At 35.4% G+C, this 17551-nt stretch overlaps 1 protein-coding gene across 1 annotated transcript in view; it reads left to right on the top strand.

Moving 5' to 3' along the window:
- The window catches only part of Zswim6 (zinc finger SWIM-type containing 6), a 185854-nt gene that overhangs the window by 32127 nt on the left and 136176 nt on the right, over positions 1 to 17551 (top strand). The window lies entirely within an intron of this gene.

The following is a 17551-nucleotide window of genomic DNA, read 5'->3' as shown; positions in this document are numbered from 1 at the left end:
TCATGAAATTCAAATTTCAGAACCCATAAATAAAGCTTTATTGGGACATATCCATGCTTAGCAGTTTGTCTTAGTCCTTTTAGATTGCCATACAAAATTCTGTAAACTGGGTGACTTAAGAATAACAGAAGTTATTTCTCACAGTCTTGGAGGTTGGGAAGTACCAAGAACAGTATGCTGGCAAAGTTGGAGTCTGGTGAGGGTCCTCTTCCAGATTCATAGATGGTACCTCTTTGCCATTTCCTTATAAGGAGGGAGTTGGGGAGAAGGATTTCTTTGGTGCTTCCTTTATAAAGTGCTAATCCCATTCTTGCAGGTGGAACCCTACCTCACAGAGAGCCTCATCTGCTGACATCATAGTACTCATGGTGTTTTTCAACATAGGAATTTTGGGGGTACACAAACATTCAGACTACTAATTGTCTGATTGCTTTTTTAATAGTAGAATTGAGTACTTGTGACTGACTTTGTAGCCTACAAAGCCTGAAATAGTTTCAGGCTCTATACAGAAAGTTAGCTCACCCCTGGTCTATATGATTTCTAGCCTTTTTGAATGTAACATTTTATCAGTTATATCAGTGACCTTAAGTATTTTTAAAAGTTCCAAAGTAGAATATCATGGTCATAGAGATAATAAAAATAGTTTGGAAGTTAAAAACCTGAAATTTGTTTCCATTAGTTTGCAGATCACTTTCTTAGATAAGGAATGGATGACTTGCTAAATTTTGAAAAATGTTTAGGAGTGATAATTACAATGGTATAATGTTAAAAAAATTGATGCTTGATACAGTTGCTGTAAGAAGAATGGAATCTTCTAGGCTTTGTTTCAGATTTGACAACTTTTCTATTTTTGAGGCATCCCAAATATGTTTTGTATCATCACCTCCATTTCACCGTCCCTTGTGTGCTTTTATTTTAATACAGTGAAGACTCTGTCTCACAGTAAACAGTGTGATTATGTTCTCTTCTACCACTTAGTGGTTTTCAGTACTTAAGTTTGTCTAATGGGCTCATGACTGAAAGGCAGAGTCAGTTCCCTTTGCTGATTTAGTACAGAACATATGCAAATAGCATTGGATTGGATAATGTGCAGGAAAGTTGTTCTATCAAACCACCACATTTAGGCTGGGGTTGTAGACACTTGCCTAGCTAGCATGTGTGAGGCACTGGGTTCAAATCTCAGCACTACATATAAATAAATTAAAAAATAATAATAGTCTATTGACACCTTGAAAAAAACCCCACTACATTTGGCATAAGTTTGCCAATCATGGTAAGGATATCTGCCCAATATCTGAGTTGCTTTTCTATATAGCACTTCAACCCTCAAACCTATCTTATATTAGATGTCATTTCTAACCTCCTGTACTCCCTTCATGAGCTAGAGGAGAAGATCGCTTATGCTTTATGGATTATTTGAGCAATCCCATGTACCATCCCACAGCCACTTCCCGTCCCCTTGCCTTTGTGTATCTAATTTGACAGAATGGTAGCAGTAACACATTTTAGTGTGCTCCAGTGAGACCAAGCTTATCCTATAGGTCTAAAATGTATGGTAGCCTCAACATTCTTCAAATTCCTTAAAGAAGATGAATAAGAAAAAAAAAAAACAACAACCCACCAAAAACCCCCCAAACTCTGAAAAGTCAAAATTATTAGTTAAAATTTTCATTTACACACAAATTTTTCTTTTAACTAGTTACGAGACTCTGAATCCTCCCTTAGAACCTTGATATTCTTACTTTGAAATGATCGTCTAGCTATTCAGCTTTTTTTTTGAGGGGGTGGGGTGGAGACCAGGGGTGCTTACTGAGCTGCATCCCAATCTGCCCCCCCACCCTTTTTAAAATTTTGAGACAGACTCTTGCTAAATTGTTTAAGGCCTTGATAAATTGCTAAGGCTGCCTTTGAACTTGATATCCTCCTCTGTCAGACATCTGAGCTGCTGAGATTATAGGCATGCATGCCTAGCTATACAATGTTCTAGTGCAGCATGTTTGAAGAAGGCATAGAAGAAGGAGGCAAAGGGGGCACCCTGTCATATAAGTGTGCTAGCCTGATTGATAACTTGAGAAAGTAAAGTCTTAAAAAAAAAAAAGCAGAAAAACCAGACTCAATAACTCAACAAGAGCAGTTTGAGGCCATTTGTTGTGGGGCCAAAGCCCCAAGCCACCTCACCTATCTCCTGAGAAGTCACCATGTTATTGCTGATGGAGATTCTTGAGCCCTCTGATTGAACCAGTCACTGCTTTCTAGGTATTGCATTTTCTCACAACTCTATGATGCAGCTCTTATATTCCTTTTGTTGTTGAAAAGACAGGTTTTTCTCTGTCTTCCCTAAGGTTTATCAGTAAACTGTGGAGCTGGGATTTGAATCCAGGTCATCCATGCTTACCCGAGTACCCTAAACCTTGAAAGAGAACAGTCAGAGCATAGATGCCTTATAATTTAATGGTTGGACTTAATAGCTTCAGATCCCACTTCTGTTAATTTCTGATTTGTGAACTTACATTCAGTGCCTCTATTTCCACATTGGTGGAAATGAGTTTATAAGGTGTTTGTACCTATACCACAGGATTGTTGTGAGGATTCATTGAGATTTTGTATGTAAATAGCCTAGTGCCCAGTACATGGTAAGGACCAAAACATATTTGTTAGCCTACTGTATATAAATATTAGTGATTCATAGTAGATACATCAGTAATTTCTTTATTTTAAAACAATAAATTCTAGGAAGCTTTTCCTTAGTTGGAATATTTTTAAAAGTACTGACATTAAAAGGTGTTGTCATTTATATAGGTTAGAGCAATTGGTGGTGGTGGTCTATGTGATGGAGATGTTGCCTTGGTTGATATAAACAGTGAAAAACATGGGGAAAACCTGAAAAATCTGCCTTTGATTTTCCTTTAGTTTACCAGTCCCTCAACTTTTAAATTAATTTTCCAAAAAATAAAAATTCTAGGCTTTGGTTGAACAGGAGCCTTACCTTTAAAAATTATGTTTGCCTTTTGAGTAAGAACTATGGGTTTTGGGGCTGGGGATGTGGCTCAAGCGGTAGTGCGCTGGCCTGGCATGCGTGCGGCCCGGGTTCAACCCTCAGCACCACATACAAACAAAGATGTGTCCGCCGAAAACTGAAAAATAAATAATAATAAAAAATTCTCTCTCTCTCTCTAAAAAAAAAAAAAAGAACTATGGGTTATGTGTTTCTAAATGACTCTCACTGTGGGCTAGCTGTCAAGAGAGGACTTAGGTCTGGGATGTCATGAAATGATTTTCCTTTGACCATGCTGTCTGCACAAGATGCAAGTTGGCCAGCTCTCTGTTGGAGAGCTGGCATGAGGAGGAGAGGCAAATTAAGGTGTCTTTACCCCAGGGTGTAGTTTCTGCTTTAGCAGCTATGTAAACTTTGGCAAATCACTTACATTTATCACTTAACATATCTATGTTGGGTAATAATACCAACCAGCTTATTTGGATGTGAAGTGGCATGTGTGAGAGTGAAGGAACCGTGTTGAAAGCTATAAGGAAAAGGTCTAGATACATTTTAGTTATCAAAATTGATATGTGATGCTGTTTTTGAACTGTAAAGGTACACACAAATGTTTATTGATGCTCTTAGTGATATAATGTCACCTCATTGAGTATTGGATACAGATTGTGTACTCTTCCTCCTGTCTTTGTTCTAGATATGAAGACCTGGCTTTAATTAAGCAAACATGGCAGTCCTAGTGAGCTAAATGCCTTATTTTGGGAGTTTATCCTATTTAACATTAAATTCAATCAAAATTATCTTTGCACATAGGTGAGTGAAAGCCAAGTACTGTTGCATAATTACCAAGATAATAATTGGGAAATTGGATCAAACTCAAGTACATTCTTTTGACATGTTCCAATAAGTGAGCATTCTGTTAACCACCATTTTATATAATAATAAAAATGATAAATTCACAAAATATGTTATGGTAAATTTAAACTGTAGGCCATTTAAAACTTTATGGTTGACTAGAATTGAATATTCCAGTGTTCAGGGTTAGGTAATCTAGGGGGATTAGGGGATGGACTTTTAGATTTACTGCTTTGGGTAGCTCACCTCTTTTTTTCAGAAATACTTGGTATATCTAACAAAGGTGTCTTTGGATCTGGACAGCCCTGTATATGTCTGCTTACTTGAATCGTGTTTTTTGTGATTATTCTGATTTATGAGACATTAGTTTTTCCTGTTGTATACATCCTCAAGCACAGCTCTGCATGCTTGAGTGAGAACCAACCACCATGCTAAATGAGATACAATTCCTGCTCTCCCTCAGAAACTGTCAGTCTAATAGGGGAGATGCTAAGATTCAAAATATTATTAAAATGATTTTTAATGACATTAGTTTTTTAGATAAAGCATGCATAGTATAAGTAGTTCTTTGTTTTTAAGCAAAGATTGTTCTGAGCATTTGAAATGCCAGATTTCATTGGAAGCAAAAGATTGCAAAATGGAGGTATAGTATAAATAAGATTATGGAATATCCCAGTTTAAAACTCACATGACTTTCAGTGCATTCATAATTAAATAGCTTCTGAGATAGTTTCCAAGACCCCAAACAAGCTCACAGTCATATATATGTATATAATGTAATATATATTTCAACTTCTGTACAGTGGGACCTGAACCATGTAGGACAGATTATTTGAGACATTCAATGTAGACATTCCTGTTATTTTTCATTTTTAGAAAAAGTTCCAAAGAATGCTCAAATTTCTGTTCTTAATATTTTAAATTTGTAAATGCCTTGTGAAATCCCTCTTCCCCCATCAAGAAAAGCCATATTTATCTAATAGATGTAAGGAAATCATATTATAAAACATTTGTAAGACAATAAATAAAAATCATCCTGTATCACCATAGCACAATTTTAGTGGTTTCCCTTTTGTATTTTCCTGTGTATTAACAAAGGGTTGTCTGCATTTTAAAGTATTTATACTCATCTCTTTTTGGATTGACACTGTATGAAACACATTTTTCTTGTTATATATATATATATGCTTTAATTTTTTTTTAGTTGTAGGTGGATATAATGCTTTTATTTTTATTTATCTATTTATCTTTTAGGTGGTGCTGAGGATCCATCCCAGTGCCTCACCCAGGATAGGTGAATGCTCTACCACTGAGCCACCACCTCAGCCCATTATGTATGCTTTATAATTATTTTTAATGACTGTGTATAGCAAACCAGTGAATTTATTGCATTTTATTATTTGATAATTGTCTTTTTTGTGCATTTAGGGTGTTTCTAAATTTCTGTTTTTGCATAGTGCTTACATAAGAATCTTTGTGCATGTGCAGTTAGCATCCCCCTTCACTCTGCTCATTTTCCTCTCTTAGTATAGGCTTGCAGAAAAAGAAACGGGGCCAAAGGGCATGTTGGTTGGTTTTATGGCACTATATATGTATTGCCAAATCGACTACCAGTTTCACACACTGGGCATTTTCTTGGTTTTTAATTTTTTAAATAGCAAAACCTAAGTTATTTATCTCTAATTTGAAGGTATAAATTCAGTGGTTACTTAGCAAGCTAAATATTTTGCCATATTCATTGCACTTCCTGTTTCATGCATCTTTTATTCCCATTCTCTAAATCTTTGTAAAGGCAGTAGAAGTCATAGTGGTGGAGAGCATGAGCTCTGGAGATAGGTGGTGGCTGCTGTGTCTGCACCTGTGCTCTGCTTGTGGAGTGAGGAATGTGTGCTATCACCTTGCTGAGATTTCAGCAACCCTCTTTTTAGGACATGGGGAAGATTTTTAAATTTTTATTTCAGAATTCAGTTGTTTTCTATTGTGAATTCTTTTCTAAATTTAGAAAAAATTCCCTGTCTTTCTAGAAGTTTACTACTCATTCTATATTTCTTGTAGTTTAGGAAATTCTTTTCTTTCTTTAGGCTACCTAAATTTTATTTTGTAATTTAAACTTTTAAAATTGATGACTTTTCCAACTGTGCTCATTATGAAGACACAGAAGACATTCCTCAGGAATAAAATTTCTCCCTTTTGAAATTTTAAAGTTGTCATTATATTTATAGTACAACTAAATGTTTAGAATTTTGTGTGTGGGGGTAATGATATGGTTTAAATAGTGTGTTGATGTCTTTACCTAAATTGCTTTTATTTTAGAGAAAAAACTCTCAAAATGGGATAGGAAGGAAGAGCATGAGAAGAAGAATACCACTAATTAGGGAAGAGAGGTGGGAGGGAAAAAGAGGGAGAAAGGGAGTTGCATGGAAGACGGAAGGAGAACCTCGTTATACAGAATACATATATGCTGTTGTGATGAGAAAAAGAAAAAAAAAAGTGTGTCACATTAGATTGGATAGAGAGAAATGATGGGAGAGGAGGGGAGGAGTAGGGGGGATAGGAAGGGCAGCAGAATAGAATAGACATTATGATTTATGTATGTATATAGGTGACTCTAAGACCAGTGTGATTCTGCAGTCTGTACAATTAGAAAAATGAGAAATTATACCCCAATGATCCCAATGTATGAATTGCCAAGATCATTGTAATATCATGTGTAGATAATAAAAAAAAGAAATAGACATTAATGATGCTACAGAAAAAAAAAAGAAAAAACAGTTGAGAATTTATTAGTACTTGTCATAATGATTTGTTAGGTTTTAGATAATGTAAACTACTTGGTCAGAAGTAGTTGGTAAGATATTTATCTTAGATTTTTTTCTGAAGGTGAGTTTTATGTAGGAATCTGTACTTTAGGATCACATGGTGTTGTGTACAGAGTGTCCAGGGAGCAATTAAGAGGGCATTCTGTTAAATCTTTTGCCTTGAGACAAGACCATTAGGTGAACTGTGTATGAGCCTCAAGGGGTGTAAACCAAATAATTCATGTAGTCATCAGTTTCCTTTCATATTGAGGTATCTAAAACCTTTAAATCTGTATGAATCTCAGAAAGTTTACCTGTTAGATCCAGCAGTTATCCTCTATCACTTGATTATTTTTGAGAGAGTATTATTTCAGAATTTGTAACTTATTGATTGAACATTAGGCACTTGAACCTTGTGTTTTTGTTGATTTATTAACTGAGATTTCTCACTTCCATATTCTTATGTTCTCTCAAAACACTACCATATTCTTATGTTCTCTCAAAGCAACAGGTTCAGATGTTCACTTTTCCTGAGCTCTAGACTCCTATAGTGTGATTGTTCACTGCACTTGACTTGCATGTCAAACTTGAATCTCAAGACTATTTTCCTTCCAAACCTATCTCTCCCTGTTTGTTCCCTAGTTCTGTAAATGGTACCACCAGCCACTGAGTTGCTCAAGCCAGAAAATTATCAATATCTTGTCATTTTTACCTCCTGTGTATCTCTTAAGTGAATCCTCTCTTCATCATTACCACCACTACACTAAGTCCAATCACTATGGCTGATTCACTGTAGTAACTTTTTCCTCTGTAACTTACCCTTGCCACCCTATGACTGACTTCCCAACACTGTAACTAAATGGTCTGTTAAGCAGTTATGATCATGTTTTTTTTCTTGTTTAAAGTCTCTTACTGTTTTTTTTTTTTATCATTCTTAAGACCAAAGTCTGAAGTTTTACTTTGCCTACTAACCTTTCATGATCTGTCCTGCCTACTCATAATTTCATGATCTATCCTGCCAACTTATATTTTTCTCCCCCCACCCTTTAACAGAAAACGTTGTGTTTTGATATCTAAGGTTTTTAGCATTAAAATGATAGGATATAGAAGAAGGGAATGCTTTGGTTTTAAAATAAAAATTATTGGTTATAAAAGTGATTGTTCTTTGGGTTGGGAATGTAGCTCAGTTGTAGAGCACTTGCCTTGCATGTCCTAGGATCTATTTACTGCACTGCAAAAAAAAAAAAAAAATTGTTTTTTATCTTTATGTACTCAATTCATGTAGTCCCCAGAGTTTATGCACATGACTATCAAATGATATGACTTTCGTCAGTGTTTATAAATCATAAAATTTAAATGTAAAATATCATTTCTCTTTACTTTTTTGTTCCCATCCATCCTTTCTTTTGCTTCTATCTACATGTTGATAAAAAGATGCTATATGTGGCAATAATTTTATAGGAATATTGGCATAAAATGATCATAATTTTCCAATTTGGAATGTTTTTTGGATGGAAACTTAGGAAACAGTCCATAAAATAAATGATTATGATAGAAGTGATTTATATTCAGAATAAATGATTGCTTAGGACCTGTCTGGATCATCTGTAGAGATCTTTTTCAATTCTTTATGTCTACATGCTTAGCTTTCATGTTAAGAAAAGATATGATGACTATAGAATTGTTTCCTACTTACATTTAATTTATGGCTAAACTTAGGGAATATGCTACTTCAACATTTGTTGAACAGTTCTTTTTTTTTTTTAAAATATATTTTTTAGTTGTTGATAGACCTTTATTTATTTATGTGTGGTGCTGAGAATCGAATCCAATGCTTCACACATGCCAGGAACCACTGAACCACAGCCACAGCCCTCAACAGTTATTTGACATCCATTTTTATACAGCCCTCCTGGCTGTAGAGGGAAGGTCAATGGGAAACACTACATTAGCTGCGAGAGACTGTCATCTTGTGATTGGAGACATACTGATATGAAATACAAATGCTTTAGATAAGGCATGGAAAACACCATTTCTAATCTGGTGGAATGAAATTGCCAAGTATTGGGATTGCTACTTAAAAATAAGAGTAACTCCCTAAAATTTGCTGTCAGTTGAAAGTAACCCCAATAAAACTGCCAATAAGATTTTCTTTTTTTTTTTTGGCTTGATTAACTAATGCTAAAATGAACATAGAAGTGAACATACAACAATAGGAACATTATGGAAAAGAAGAGTAATGAGAGGTAGAACCAGCTCTGTGTGATATTAAATGTATCATTAAGCTACAGTAATTAAAAGCTTGTGGTGAAGGCACATATATAGATGTAGAGACCAATGAAATAAAATGTGAAGATTGAAGAGAAACCCTCAACCACACATGACATGATAAAAGTGATGATGAAAATGGCATCTGAAATCAGTTGCGGGGTGGGGGGTGGATCTGTAGTGCACACTTGCACTAGAATGGAATCAGACTTTAATTTAAAGAGCAGAGTCACAAAAGAAATGGAGCTAAACCAGGGTAGAAATTTTTTATGATTTTAAATTAAGTTTTTTTAAAACAAAATCCTAAGCAGAAGAAAAAGATTCATAGACTGCATAAAAAGTGTAAATTTCTGCTTATCTAAAAACTACCACAAGTAAAGTCAAATGACAACTTGAAGAAACATTTACAACTCATTAGAGATAATGGGCAAAGTTCCTTCATGTAGGAGCAGTTTCTGCCAATCAGTAAGAAAGAAACCCAACAGTTGGGGAGTGTAGAAATAAACATTCATGCATTGATGGTGGGAGTATAAATTGGGAAAGTCTTTATGAAGGATAATTTCACAGGATTCATCAGAATTATGCATGTACAAATCTATTTGACTCAACAAATCCACATCCAGAAATATATGCTGAATTGAAATGAAATATGCTTGAGGTTTACTGAAGACATTGGAAATAACCTTAATGTTCATTATAGAAGACTGGTTAAATAAAATAGTATCTATTCAAGATAGAATATTATGCAATTATGAAAAAGAATGAGGAAATTACTGATGTGGAATGATGTAAATGTTACATTAAAAAACAAATGAAGGTATAGTGTAGTGTGTGTTAGGTTGCAATTTGAGTAGAAAAGAAAATATTATATGATGCTTGTTGGAAGGAGTCACAAGAAGTTGATAACCTTAAGTTACCTTAAGAGAGACGGTGGGGGCGGGTGGACAAAGATATTATTTTCTCAGTTTTAAACCATAATAAAAATTAAATAAAGTTAAAAAGATCAGAACAGTCTGGAAGTTAACATTGTTTATATTCTTTATTCAGAAATATTTTTATTTTTTATTGCAGTTTCAAGGCTAGACCTTGTGAAGGGAATTCTTTTTCTGCCCCAGGAGTGATCTTTTGGATTGGTAAAATGTGTTTTATTACCTCTTTTTTCTTTAAATCTTTGTTGTCTAAACATACACACAGAAGTACATACACACAGAAGTGGTCGAGTAATCCATTTGCCTTTTACAGTTTTCATTTTTCCAAAGGGTCCTTTGGCTAGTTTTGTGTTGATAACTGTATGAAGACAAAAAATTTGATTCCACAAAAAAGCAAAGCCCCCTTTTTCTAGTGCTTATCAGTAAATAGCTCTTTTAGGTTTTTTTTTTTTTTAATTTTCCATTGTTTATTGTCTTGTAAGCAATGTCTTTCATGAGGAATAAACTGTATTTGGTCTTGCTCTATCAAGTGAAAGCTAGAACAAAGCAGGATGAACCTTTCTATACAATGCCTTTCCAAGAAAAAAGGTGGATCTATAGTGCACACTTGCCTCCAAAATATTTTCTGCTCTGGTTGTACTCTAGACATGAAGGTATGCTTAGTTGTAGCTTGATGTTGTTAGCATGTCCAGGTCCTAGGGTAGGTAGTAAATCCAGTTATTGCTATTCAAAAGGAACTCCAAGTGTGAGCACATTTTGAAAAAGGACTATTAGCAATGCAAATGCCAAGTTATACTTGATAGTAAGCAAAATGTTAAGCCTGTTTATGTGATATTTAAGATGAGAAAATGCCTTTGCCTATTTTTGAGTTTGAATAGCCGTGGAACTGTTTTATTCTGTTTGACACTCTATCCTCACACTAGCTTTTGTATGGCTTGTAATTCTTAGTATTTGGACAGTCAATAGTAAGTACTCTCTTGTAGTAGTGTTGCTTCAGAAAGTTTTCCTAACAATTAGCTATCTGTAGACTGGCTTTCTCACTAGATTTAAATCTAATTTTCAAAAATTGTAGTATTGTAATGTTCATTACATTTTCAGTACTTTAAAATCTTGACAAACCTTAGGGTTTTTTGAGTTATTACACCAGGGTGATCCACCATCTGAGTCATTTCTGTGTGTCAAGTCAGGAGATAGAGTGGAGGTACAGGAAATGCTGATCCAGCTAGAATTGTCTGGCATATAACAGGTACTCAAGAAACATTTGTTTATTGGAAAAATGTTGACTAGAGCCAAGGGAGATTGTACTCCTCCTGTGCACTGACCATTAAATTGATTTCAGAGATGACTTTTGCTCTTTTGTTTTTGTGCCAGCAATTACCAACCTCTAGTTAAGAATTGTTATTGCAAACATAAACTCATTCATGTGTTTGCAAACACTGTTCCTTATAGTATGTAATAGACATATTTGTAGAAAGAATCATTCTAGGGTTTACTTTTAAGGAATAATATTGTAAGACTCTTTTAAAGTTTCAATCATCTCTCTATTTTTTTTTTTTCATGTATGGCCATATTGAATTTACTTCAGGCAGGGTACATCTGTCCTGGATAATGAGTTCAGAGTAACTAACATGATGCATGTCATGGTTTCATCTGAAAGTATGAAGAAAGGACCATACACACCTCAGTGGTAAGCAGTTGTCTATACAGCAGCACCCCTCGCTTAACTGTGGTTTCCCTGTCTGGTTTCAGTTATCCACAGCCCAAAAAATATTAAATGGAGAATTCTAGAAACAAACATTTCATATATTTTGAAAAGCTTTCATTATAGTATATAATACTTTTCATTATAGTATATAATTATATTTTTATAATTATTCTGTTTTGTTTTTAATATTGTGTGTAATTCATAATGTTAAACTTTCTCATAGATAGGTATATAGAGGGAAAAAACAGCACATATAGAGTTTGGTGCTATCTGTGGTGTCTGGCATCCACTGGGGATTTTGGAATGTTTCCCCTACAGATAATGGGGGACTTATTTTTTTTGGGGGGGGGTCTAGTCTGTAATGTGATTTCTTTGATGTAGAAAACATACAGGATATCAACATTGTGATAACCTTGAGTGACATATTTTTTCCTTTTCAGCTGGAACTCTGTCTAGTCATCCTTTTGAATGCTATGAGAAGGGCTGTTTTTCCCTTTAGTGGTTGAGGCATTCATACAGCGTGGAGTGAATAGATCCCTCCATCTCAGTGCATTATGTAGTAGTTTACTGTGTGGGTAAATGTAATACAATCCATTCAAAACAAATGTAAAATTTACTAGGGCTTTTCATGTGGAAGTGGAATGTGGATATCTGTCTTGATAAAACAGATGAAGCTGGTTGTAGCTAACATGTATTATATACTAGTAAAGGTTCACCCGCTAAACTTTCTGTTCTTTGTTCAGGGATAGACACAGAGTGATAAAGGTTTGTGAAGAAAATGAGAAATGGAATGCAGGCCAGAGCTGGTCCTTTCCACATGAATGCAATCAAGACTAAGTAGCATCATGTTCATCTGATAGACAAGTGTGACTGGTAGTGGCTGGTCCTGTGTTTTCTCTCATGCTGGTTCTTTTCTTTCCACCCGTAACTGTCAGTCATTTGGTGATAAAATAGCCAGAATTTACACTTTGATATTTGGAGTGGAAAGGGGCAGTTCTTTCTATCTGTAGTTTTCTATAATCTTAAAGAAATTACATGAGCATCCTAATTCACCCTTGCCTTGCCAATTCCCATCAACACTTGAAATACTGAGAGAGGATTTTCATTTATGACATGGAACTCAGAGTTGTAAGGCAGTCACTATTAAAATTAACTGGACACTAATGATGTCAAATTTTTCTTTCTTAGGTGCTTTCCCAAAAGGGTTATAAAACACACCTCAGGGGCTGGGGATGTGGCTCAAGTGGTAGTGTGCTCGCCTGGCATGCGTGCGGCCCGGGTTTGATCCTCAGCACCACATACAGACAAAGATGTTGTGTCCGCCAAAAACTAAAAAATAAATATTAAAAAAAATTCTCTCTCTCTCTCTTAAAAAAACAAACAAACAAAAACCCCACACACCTCAGTAAAGTTGTGATACTGATGCGTGAAAAGCAAAAAAAAAGATGTTTGGGGTACATAGGGAGCAACCTTTCAAGGACGCTAATAATGCAATGGATTAACATGTAGGGAGTTCACAAAGTCAGGAAATATGAGATAAATTTACTTTTAAATAGTAAGTTGGATTTCACTTTCAAATAATAGACAGTATAATTTTTAATGGTTTTTAAAAAACATCTTTCCAAGTGAAATTTCTCTCATTTCAAAGCAGTGTTATCAATTTTTAATCTGAAAGAAATAAAATAAATACAGCATAAAAATTCAGGACACAGGAAAAATTTGTGCTTATTAATTGAGCATGTTACTGAAAATCTAACTTATATACTGTTTAAAAAAATAAGTTTTTTTTTTAATCTTCAGAAACCCCATATTTTGCTTCTGTTTAGGATTTTTTCCTTTCCTGTTTCAGAAATAATGGTAAAATAACTTTGTACAGACAACAAAGAGATTAAGCAGCTGACAAGCAGCCTCATCATTGGGTTAAATGGGCAGTTTGGAGGTGGGAGAATAATGAAAGGCAGGTGATGGGAGTGGTGGATGGAATGGCTGGCTGGCATTTTGTTTTTCCCTCCAGCAGCTGTCTGTAGTAGCAATTGAAATCTTGTTCTTGTTTTGAGTGAATGAAGACCTGGAAAGGTTGTTGACTCTAGCATACCACATTGTTTAAGCATTTCTTATTTTAATATAATACCTAATGATAGGAACTTTTCCCATATATGTGTATATGTATAATGGGTGTGTGTATATAATATGAAAATCTCTTATATTTATTAATAGGATGCCATCCAAATTGAATCAAAGTGTTTAGAGGAAGCATGTACATAGCCCTCTGAATCTGGGCAGGGAGGAAAGTAGATTCATAAAGGGTAAAATAATATCACTAACCTCATAAAACTTTAGAATCCATTGTTTTAATATTGTCTAGTTGAATCTAAATTCAGAGTTTAGAAAATGTTAAGATTGACAGGTGACGAATTTGTTAATGGTGAGGGCATTCTTTCTTTTTGCAGAGATGAAATGCCAGTGCTGGTAGAATACTTTTGAATTTAGATGGGATGTTGGAAATTGTGTGTGTCAAACTTGCTTAAATAAATTTTTCATTTGTATGGTTACATGTAAATGGGTTTTGTTTCATCTGTTTAATATTTTGCCCTTACAATTTCTTCAGGAAGAAATTCCTGCAGTCTTGGTTAGATTAAGTGGTTTGTGCAGCCCCATCCATCTCTAAGGTATAGCACAGTTTCTCATCCCAGATTGCAAAATACTGCATGGACCACACATTTACTGGCTAGTGGAGCTTGGTATATTCTGTTCAATAAGGCAATTAAATATTTTGAGAAAGATTTTCATCAAAAGCGATTTTTTAAAAAGTAATATTTTAATGTTTAAAGAAGTTCTCCCAGGCCAGTGTATGCTGCAGGGTTGTCAGGGATGCTGGATCCCTCTTGAGTTTTAAGCCACCAGCTTTATTGATGTCTATAGTTGAAGCTTAACTATTATAGGGCAGCATGATAATGAGGAAAAACAATGAAAGTCATCAGGTTTGATAGCATATTTGTTTTGTTATTATACAGGCCTAGGTTTTGATTCTGGTTCTGGTCTTTATTCCCTTTGTGACTTAGGGTAAGTTATTTAACTCTCCTGGGCCTCAGTTGCTGTAATTGAATTAATTCATGTCTAGTATCTAGGCCACTGCATAGGCATTCTGTCAAAGTTAATGCTCTTCTCCCCCTCATTGTTGCACGATGGAATGCACATACTCTGTACTCACACATTGTGTCCCAGAGCTAGGCTCCTCCATTGAAAACCTACCTGAAACTTAGCTCTTTTGGGAGCCTTCCCTCACCCCTGTGCCCTAGAGGCCAAAGGGTTGCATAACCCTGGTAGCCATGGTGATCGTGTTCATTTGCCTGAGTTTTAAGGAACAGCTACCTAGCACTCCATCTTTTGAATAGAGGCAAATGTACTAGACTGTCAGTGCCTGCTTGGATTTGTTTTTTGGCTAGTTTTGGATTGGATGTGGGGCTTTATACTGTGAATTCTTATATAGGCTCAAGGGACAGCCTTCAAAATAGCCATAGTTCTTGGAGGGCATAGGTAGGTATAGGAGATAATGGGAACTGTGGCACTGTTGCCTGGCGATTGAACATTGCTAAAGATGGGACATATATGAGGCCCAGTCTGCATTAGGCCTTATACATTACATACGAATTGGGAACACATTTTATACTCTGAAGTTGTGAAAAGTTCTCCTGCCTGCATTCCAAACTGATGTTTGTCTGCCCTGGTTATGCCATTTATTTAGAGTAGTACATCAGGGAAACACACATCTCAGGAGAGACCTTTGGTTTATCCCTAGTGTATCAGTGGGCATTCCCCTTCCTGCTTCTCAGTGATTTGCCTTGCCTTTGCCTTTGTGCCTTGGCACCCCCGCCCCATTTCTCCTTGTCCCTGTTTAAACACGGATTAATAAATACTTCCTTTAGTTGAGCTGTGGCTATTTTACGTGGATTGGTGATTGTAAAGCCTTTCTGAGCAGGTGTGGAGCAATGAATAGTCTTTTAATTTCATTTTTCTTTATTTACTTTTTTTTTAATAATCTCTTCTGTAACAAATGGTGAAACTCCATGTCCATACTCTTTTTCAGTCAATAGTTAATGTTTTTTCCATACTTCCCAGCTGCTTATCATGGGCACAGCTGACAAAACCAGAAGAGCCTTTCCAGTAAGGTGAGCTGAGCTGGCATTTTAGTAGGACAAAGGGCTTTGGTAGAATTGGCTTTGACAAAGTGAACAAATGTAAAGGCAGCTGGAAACTTGAGTGTAGCTAATCAGGAGTATATTTCAAGATTCTGAAGTTTCCAAAACATATGTGTACTTAAGAAAAATACCCCAACAACTTGCGGGTTAATAGATTTTTCTGTTTTAAAAATCTCTTTGTGTGGTTTTTAAAAACGTTTTTCATACTGTTTGAACAGTCTACTTTCCCAAGGAACATTTCTAGCTCTAATTTTTGAGGCTCTCCCATGTGCTTCTGCCAGGTGTCCTCTATCCCACTCATTACCCATTTATGGCAGGTCCTTTTATCTTCAGTTGCTAAAACTCTTTTCAGGGGAGCATTTGCATTTTATCATTTCATTTAGGATATTGATAATGAATTAAAAGAGGCTTGCTCTGATTATTGAGAGTTTATTTCTCTGCTATTGGTTGCTTTATGTCTGAAAACAGCTTTCTATAGTAGTGTAGCCACCTGCTTTCAGGGCAAATCTACACTTTCCCAAAATCAACAAATGGGCTAATATTAGAAATAAGATACAGTACATCTGACACCAACCAAACACCCCTAGTTAACATAAGCTTTCTGAAAACCAAGGTTGTGTCCATTCCATGTTTTCTCTGATGTTTCACACTGGAGGAACTTATGATTATTTTAAATAATATCCCTGTACTAGACAAAATAATAGAATATTTTAGATTCAGGAAATAGAGAAAAAGCGTAAACTAACACTTGTGTTAAGTTTTTTGGTAGGAAATTGTTGCTTTTTTAAACAAATTGGATGCTTGTAACAGTTATACTTAGAACTATAAAGCAGAAGCTCTTCAGACAGTGAACACCCTACAAATATATTTAAAACTAATTTGAATTAGTGGCCTGTCAGAGATACCCCTTGAAAAAACAAAATTAAAACTTATAAAACTATCTCTTTTTTTTACTTTTCTTCTTTGAAAGATGGAACAGTTCACGGTTCAGAAGTTTGCTTGATAGGCTAAACTCCTTGAAAAGCCACTACTAGCAGAATTGCTTCTACATACCAAAATGTCCTCTAAGGTGTAAGAAACAATCTGGGTTTATACTGTCTTTTCAAATTGGGTTATATTTGAAATGATTTAGAGGTAACATTCTTGTTAGCTGGGAGGCTCAGTTGAAGTGTTCCTGATAAATATGGGATGAATGTTGATGAAGATGATAGTAATATTAAGTACTATATAATGTTCTAAGGATTTTTTTAGCATGTGTTTATTTAAAGCTCTCAACAACTCTATAAGGAGACTGAGGCACAGACATTAAGTGACTTACCTGTGGCCACAAAGTTGATAGTGGGAGAGCTGGCATTTGAGACCACACAGTGGCTTTAAAAAGTGTAGTGATTGAGAGACTTTGAGCAGTCTTCAGTTAGAATTGTGGCTTTTGAAGCATTTTTTACTACTAGAAAACCTTAAAATGCAAACCCATACTATTTATATAGAAGTAGGAATAATTGTGAAATTTGATAAAATTATGAAATTCTGATGTTTTTTCACTCATTAGACTTGTCTTTTGGCTGTCTTTTGAATCATTTTAGATGAATGTTGCTTAAATATCTGTAATTGCAACTTGGCATACTGGGACACATGCCCCAAACTTACTGAAGAAGTGAGAGCAGAGATTAAAAAGGGCTAGAAGTTACCATCTGTCAGTGAAATCTTTGTGGCTCCTCTGGCCTGCTTGGTGGTCATCGTTTAAGGAAAGTGCTGCCTCATCAGAGATGGATTTTCATGGCACCACATGTGTGTACTGAAGCACA

This window comes from Callospermophilus lateralis, chromosome 5 (assembly GCF_048772815.1).
Source record: "Callospermophilus lateralis isolate mCalLat2 chromosome 5, mCalLat2.hap1, whole genome shotgun sequence".
In the NCBI taxonomy this organism is placed as follows: domain Eukaryota; kingdom Metazoa; phylum Chordata; class Mammalia; order Rodentia; family Sciuridae; genus Callospermophilus; species Callospermophilus lateralis.
This window is presented reverse-complemented; position numbering and strand designations above follow the sequence as displayed.